Here is a 7,636-nt window from a genome sequence, read left to right on the forward strand (position 1 = left end):
AGAGATTTGAAATCTTTCCTTATTTGTAGTTATCTATAATGTGAAAGAAAGATTTTAATTTTTTGATAAAACTTTCCTTTCTTGAAACCATGTTTTATTTTAAATCATATCTTTTATAGATATCCATAAAAGGATTTAAAAGAGAGAGATTTTAATTTATAAAACATTCCTTTTAGAACTATCCACAAATGAGATTTTTAAAAGAGAGATTTTAATTTTTGTTTAAAATCTTTCCTTGCTTGGAGAACAAGCATGTGGCCGGCCATGACAAGAAGAAAAGGAAGTTCTAATTTTTTATTTTAAAACTTTTCTTTTTAGTCATTGGCAAGAAATATAAGGAAGTTTTAATTATGTTTAAAACTTTCTTTATTTTCAAAGACTAAGGAATATAAAAGAGAGGGTAGAGGTGTCTCACCTCACAACAATACATCTTCTATTCCTCTCCTCTCTTCCTTGGTGATAGCCGGCCCTTACTCTTTCTCTCTTCTCCTTTGTTTTCCCTCTTGGAGGCCGGTGGCATATTGGTGTGAAGATCCATTGATGGCCGATTGCTTGAAGGAGAAGAAGAAGAGAAGGAGGTTCTCTTGTCTAGCATCCCTTGGAGGAAAGTTGGTGGCCGAACTTCATCATCTCTTGGAGAAAGTTGGTGGCCGAAACTTGAAAGGAAGAAGAAGGCTTGGGTGGATTCTCATCTTGGTAGATCGTCACCCACACGACACCCGAGATAAGAAGAGGAATACAATAGAAGATCAAGAGGTCTATAAGTTACAAGAGGTATAACTAGTTATTAGTTTCCGTATCATAACTAGTTCATCTTTTGTATAGATCTTGAAAAACCAAACACAAGAGGTTATCGATTTTAATTATCATTTTTGTTATCGATTTGCGTTTCTATTTCATGTTTTGATAATGTGTTTCTATTGAGGTCTCTATTGTTAAACCTTGTTTACTGTGAGAAGTTTAAATATCTGATTTCTTTGAAAGGTTTTGTTTAGGCAGTGGTGGATGATCCCATACCCAAGAAGGCCCAGTGCCTCGCCACGTTTGACCTGGAAGCCGATCCTTGAAATAGATATTTGATAAACTTTTGTAATATGGTTTAAGTTAGGAAGATCACATTGGTTGGACTTGAAGTAAGAATGTTAAGTTTCATTCCCAATTCAAGTTTAACTTCTAAAGGAAAAATTTGGATTAATAATGTTAAGCATTGTTTGCAATCCAAATTTAACTTTAGTAGAACACATGGGTAGCTAGGATAGTTCTATGCTTATACAAATTTTTGTACAGGGGAACTAAGACGATATTCCGAGTAGCAACCAACAGTCATCACCCGTCTTGTCAGAATGGTGCAACATGGTATTGATGGCCCTTAAACAACTGGTAGAGAATGGAAAGCTTTATGTTGACTCCCCCCTGTAAGCCATTGACCCACTAAAAATCAATGAGAGCATCCTTGATGAAGATGCCATAGATTTTTGAGATGTACTGATTTGGGATTTGTCCTTTGTAGTAGTACTTTCTTTTGAACATAATGAAAGTTTAGGAAATATGTTGCTTTCCACTGCCATCATAGGGATGAAGACATGGTATCTACCTAACCTTTGTGCAAAGTAGGAGTCTTCTACCACAACAAGAGGATCTCGACCCCGACTATATCCAAATCAGGGGAGTTTGAGCCCTGAAAATGACAAGGTGATACCATACTCGCTCGACCCTAGTATGAAGGGGAGTTCGCTACTACAACCTAAAGGATCTCAACCCCGACTATATCTGAGTTATGAGAATTTGAGCCTTGAAAAGGACAAGCCAATATAATACTCACTCAACCCTTGTGCGAAGGGGAGTCTGCTACCGCAGGCTGAAGGATCTTGACCACGACTATGTCAGAGTCAGAGGAGTTTGGGCCCTAAAAAATATAAGGTGATACAGTACTCACATGATCCTTATGTGAAGGGAATCCACTATCGTAGCCTGGAAGATCTTGATCCCGACTATATTCAAGTAGGGGAAGTTTGAGCCTTGAAAGGATAAGGCGATACGATATTCAATCAACCCTTATGCGAAGGAGATTCAACTACCATAGTCTAGAGGATCTTAACCTCAACTATTTCTAACTCGTGAGAGGGGGGGGGGGGGTTAGGCCCTGAAGTGGACAAGGCAATACGGTACTCATTTGTCCCTTAAGTCAAGAAGTCACTCACTCACAAGTCTCAATGATCAGGCTAAAATCCATAAGTCATTGTTTAGAATTATCATATCCATAAGTGCTTCTTCGAATTAACTCTTCCCCAATTTCTACTGTGATGATTGCCTCCCCTCCATAAATAGGATAGAAAAGAGTCATTGCTATACTTTCCCGAGGCATAGTTCGGTAGGACCATAGAATACTCGACAACTCACTCACCTAACTTCCCTTGATATGGTCTAACTTGATTTTTAGTCCGCAAACTATATCTCGATTGACCATCTCAATTTACCCATTGTTCTATGGGTAGGCTATTGAGGTGAAGGTTTGCTGGATTTTGAATCATTTGCACCACTCCTTTAGTTGTTGACCCTGAAGTTGCTTGCCATTATTTGAGACAAGCTTGTGAAGGATGTCTTATCAACAAAAACTATTCTTCCATGGAAACTTGTTGATTGCATCTTCAGTTATTTGGGTCAGAGCTTTAACTAGACCTATTTGGAAAAGTAATCAACATCAATCAAGAGAAATTTCTTCTTTTTAGGTTCAATCAAAAAGGGTTCCATAATATCCATGGCTAACTAGTCAAAAGAAGTTGATATAATAGAGGTCTTCAAGAAGTCTATCAAGCAATGAGAGAGGTTCTAGTGACTTTGGCAATGAATACAAATTGCGATGAAGTGTTAGTATCACCTTGCATGGTTTGCCAGAAATACCCAGCTAGTTATGGCTTTTGAGCGACTAACTTCCCTCCAATATGATTCTTGCAAATGCCTTCATGAATCTCCCTCATGAAATAATCAGCATCATCTAGACCAAGACACTTGAGGAGGGGGTGGAAGAAGGACCGTCTATACAATATGCCCCTAATTAAAGTGAAATGGGGAGCCCTTTTTGAGATGTTGGGTTTGTTCCAGATCAACAGGTAGAATCTTTTTCTTAAGATAAGTAATGATGAATGTTCTCTAATCGGTAGGCTCATCTCATATTGAGGCTTGGTTGATCTGTGAAACCAGTAAAGTCTGAGACACACAATCATCCGTTCTCTAAATTACTAGTGTACTCACTAATTTGGCCAACTCATTTGCCTTTAGATTATCCGTTCAAGGAATCTTCTACAAAGTGACCTCTTGGAAATTACCTTTTAACTTTTCAAAAATGTCTGCGTATCACTGTAATCGATTACTTCTCATTACAAAATGTCATTCTAGCTACAGAGCAACCAACTGAGAATCTATATAGATGATCACTTGGGAGGCCCTGACCTGTTTCACTAGTTGAAGTCTTGTGAGTAAGGTTTCATATTCAGCTTCGTTATTAGACACCTGAAAGTCAAGTCAGATAGAAAGTTGGGGCACATCTCCTCTAGGAGAGATTAATAATATCTTGACCCCGCTATCTTGCTGGGTAGAGGAGTCATTCACATAAATCTTCCAAGTCTATCTATTCACTAGTCAGGAACTGCTGTTAAAAAATGCATTAAGGCCTAAGCTTTAATGTCTGTCTGCAACTGATATTGGATGTCTTATTCGCTCAATTTAGTGGTCCACTTAATCATCCTCCCAAAGCCTTTAGGATTCGTTATCAGCCAACCCAGATGTCTTATTCGCTAAATTTAGTGGTCCACTTAATCATCCTCCCAAAGCCTTTAGGATTCGTTATCAGCCAACCCAGAGTATAATTGCTAAGGACTATGATATGGTGAGTGAGAAAATATAGCATCAATCTGTTGGAACCCCAAGGTTGTTTTGGTGTGATTAACAAGTTAAGTTAGGTCCTGTGTGTTTCTAACCTTGTGTCTAAATGTGCAGGAGCTTAGGAGCACAGGTACTCGAGCGGAAGACGTAGCTAGCGAGAAGGACAGCACGCGATGCGTTCGAGGGACGAGGTGCTGTGGAAGAGTACCCTGGTGGACGAGAAGGAAGCGTGAGGTGGTTCTGAGGGACTAAAGCCAGAGCGGAAGATTGCTCGGGGAGCAAGAGACGCAGCTAGCGAGAAGGTCGACACAGGGTGCGACCAAGGGACGAAGACTGCGGATGAGTACGGTGGTTGACGAGAATGAAACACTCGGCAATTCCGAGGGATGAGAAGCCGGAGCGGAAGGCTGCTCGAGAAGACCGGAAGTTGGGTTTGGGTGAGCCCTATTCCGGATGACAGAGATCACCCAAGCGAGCGGATCCGGAGTAGAAGACCCGGACCAAGGCGGGACTGAACCGGAGAAGAGGTCCCGGACAAAAGTCAACCATTGTTGACTTTTTGCTCTGGGGCGCCCGGAACCATTCCGAGCGCCCGGAACAGTCCGGGGCGCCTGGAATGGCTCTGGGTGCTCAGACTAGCATATTTGACCAGAATGTGTCATTCGTGTTATGAATGTTGGGGGATAAAGTTTTATCCCTCCAGGGCGGTCGGAACCCTTCCAGGCACCCCGACCAAGGCTATAAATATAACCTTGGTCCAGAAACTTTTCAACAAACTCATTACTTGTAATTCCAACGCTTGTGTGCTTTAGAGTTGTAGTTAAAGCTTTTGTTTTCTGCGCTTCAACGTTGTAAGAGGCTTCTCCGCCTGAAAGAGTATTTAGTGCTTCAACTTCCTTGGATTAACAACTACATCGGTTGTAACCAAGTAAATACTTATGTCTCGTTCTTTATGTTCTTAATTTACTGCTTTGCTTTATTTATGCAAGTGTTAGCTTAAAGAGTTCGAGGAAGGGTTGTTTGTTTTTTGTTTTGCAGGACTATCCAAAAACCCTCGCCTAGCCGACCGTAACGATCCTACAAGTGGTATCAGAGCCGAGACGCCTCAGAAGGACTAACCGCCGTCTGAAGCAACAAAACGATGGCCGGAGCTAGCGACTACCCACCAGCATTTGAGGGGGGAGTTTGCTTTTTAGAAACAAAAAATAGAGGTATATTTAAATTTAAATTTTGGTATTTCTTTAATATTGAAATGTGGTTATGAAGCACCAAAGACAACGAATGGAGAAGAACTTGATCTACGCATCTGGAACAAGAAGCAACGTGACGAGTCAATGGCAAACAGTCGGGCATAATTTCATCTTCTAACCATAATACCAAATGAAGATCTCGACAGAGTCGGCGAATATAAAAGCACAAAAGAATTTTGGGAAAAGTTCTTGAAGCTCTATGAAGAACCTTTGTAAGCCGACGACTCAACAGACACCGAGCCACCGACAGAACAGTCTGAGACCAAAGAAATTGTCGAGACAGCAATCATAGCGGAAGACCCACCTACAGATGAAGAAAGCTCATCCAAGATGAACATCGAGAAAGGGGGAGAGTCTTCAGAAGAAAGTAATTCAACAGGGGGAGAACCAACGACCGACGAGGTAAGTAAGGTATGTCCTCTACCCTCTGAACAACAGGTTAATTCAATAGAAAAGTTGCTTGAAGATTTTTTCGATTTAAAAATTGAATTATCGAAAGAGTGTTTCGGTTTACCAATCATTTTGAAAGAATTTTGCAAATTAAAAAATATTTTGACAAAAGAATTTTGCAAGTTAGAAATTTTGCCGAAAGACTTTTGTGAATTACGAAACATTTTTTCGAAAGAATTATACAAATTAGAAATATTATCAAAAGAATTCTTCGAATTGCAAAATGTTTCGACGAAAGATTCTTACGAATTACTAAATATTTTGATAAAAGAATTTTGCAAGTTAGAAATATTGTCAAAATTTTTTTTCGAATATTCTTTTGAATAACAAATTATTCTTTTTTGATGGCGAAAGTTCTTAATGACTTAGAAATTTTTCTTAACTTAGAAATATTTTCCAGAAAATCATTGAGATAGATTTTTATAATTTTCTAAGTGTCAACCTTTAGACTTTTCTTGCAACCCCAATTTTTTATGTGATCAAAGGGGAAGAAGAAAAAGTATAAGTCTAGGGGGAGGTAGAAAATTGAAAAGGTAGAAAATTGAAAATTGGAAATTTTTGAAATTTAATATTTCTATCTTGTTGCACGTCATTGCAAAACAAATTGTTTAATTTTCATATCTATTTTTGACCCTAGCTTAACTTGGGTTGATCACATCAAAAAGGAGGAGATTATTGGAACCCCAAGGTTGTTTTGGTGTGATCAACAAGTTAAGTTAGGTCCTGTGTGTTTCTAACCTTGTGTCTAAGTGTGCAGGAGCTTAGGAGCACAGGTACTTGAGCGGAAGACGCAGCTAGCGCGAAGGACGGCACGCGGTGCATCCGAGGGACGAGGTGCTGCGGAAGAGTACCCCGGTGGTCGAGAAGGAAGCGTGCGGTGGTTCCGAGGGACGAAAGCCAGAGCGGAAGATTGCTCGGGGAGCAAGAGACGTAGCTAGCGAGAAGGTCGGCACAGGGTGCGACTAAGGGACGAATACTGCGGATGAGTACGCTGGTGGACGAGAAAGAAACACACGACGATTCCGAGGGACGAGAAGCCAGAGTGAAAGGCTGCTCGAGAAGACCGGAAGTTGGGTTCGGGTGAGCCCTATTCTGGATGACAGAGATCACCCAAGCGAGTGGATCTGGAGCAGAAGACCCGGATCGAGGCGGGACTGAACCGGAGAAGTGGTCCCGGACAAAAAGTCAACTGCTATTGACTTTTTGCTCCGGGGCGCCCGGACCAGTATATTTGACCAGAATGCGTCATTCGCGTTCTGAACGTTGGGGTATAAAGTTTTATTCCCCTAGGGCGCCCGGAACCCTTCCAGGCACCCCGACCAAGACTATAAATATAGTCTTGGTCCAGAAGCTTTTCAACGAACTCATTACTTATAATTCCAACACTTGTGTGCTTTAGAGTTGTAGTTAAAGCTTCTGTTTTATGCACTTCAATGTTGTAAGAGGCTTCTCCGCCTTAAGGAGTATTTAGTGCTTCAACTTCCTTGGATTAACAACCACATCGATTGTAACCAAGTAAATACTTGTGCCTCGTTCTTTATTTTCTTAATTTACTGCTTTGCTTTATTTATGCAAGTGTTAGATTAAAGAGTTCGAGGAAGGGTTGTTCATTTTTTGTTTTGCAGGACTATCCAACAACCCCCTCCTAGCCGACCGCAACGGTCCTACACAATCAGCGGGTATTGGGGGTCAACCCGAGAACTAATTTCTCTAAATTAGTTTATCTACTTTCGACATCCTTACACAAGTGCCTAGAAAATAGATGAGATGTTGTATACCATCTTCCTGTTGGAGTAGGACTGCGGTGACTATTCCTTTGGATGTTGATAGGTATACCCATAGCATTTCTCCTATCACCAATTTGGAGAGTAAAGATATTTGGGACAAATACTTTTTAAATTTGGTAAATGTTTCATCATATTTTACATCCCACTCAAACATGGAAGCTTTCCTCAATACCTTAAAAAAGAATAGGCACCGATCAGATGAGTGGGAGTTGAATCGTGAACATGTTGTAATAAGCTCGACCAATCATTGTGCCTCCTTGAGGTTAT

The sequence above is a fragment of the Zingiber officinale genome, chromosome 3A (assembly GCF_018446385.1).
Source record: "Zingiber officinale cultivar Zhangliang chromosome 3A, Zo_v1.1, whole genome shotgun sequence".
In the NCBI taxonomy this organism is placed as follows: Eukaryota; Viridiplantae; Streptophyta; class Magnoliopsida; order Zingiberales; family Zingiberaceae; genus Zingiber; species Zingiber officinale.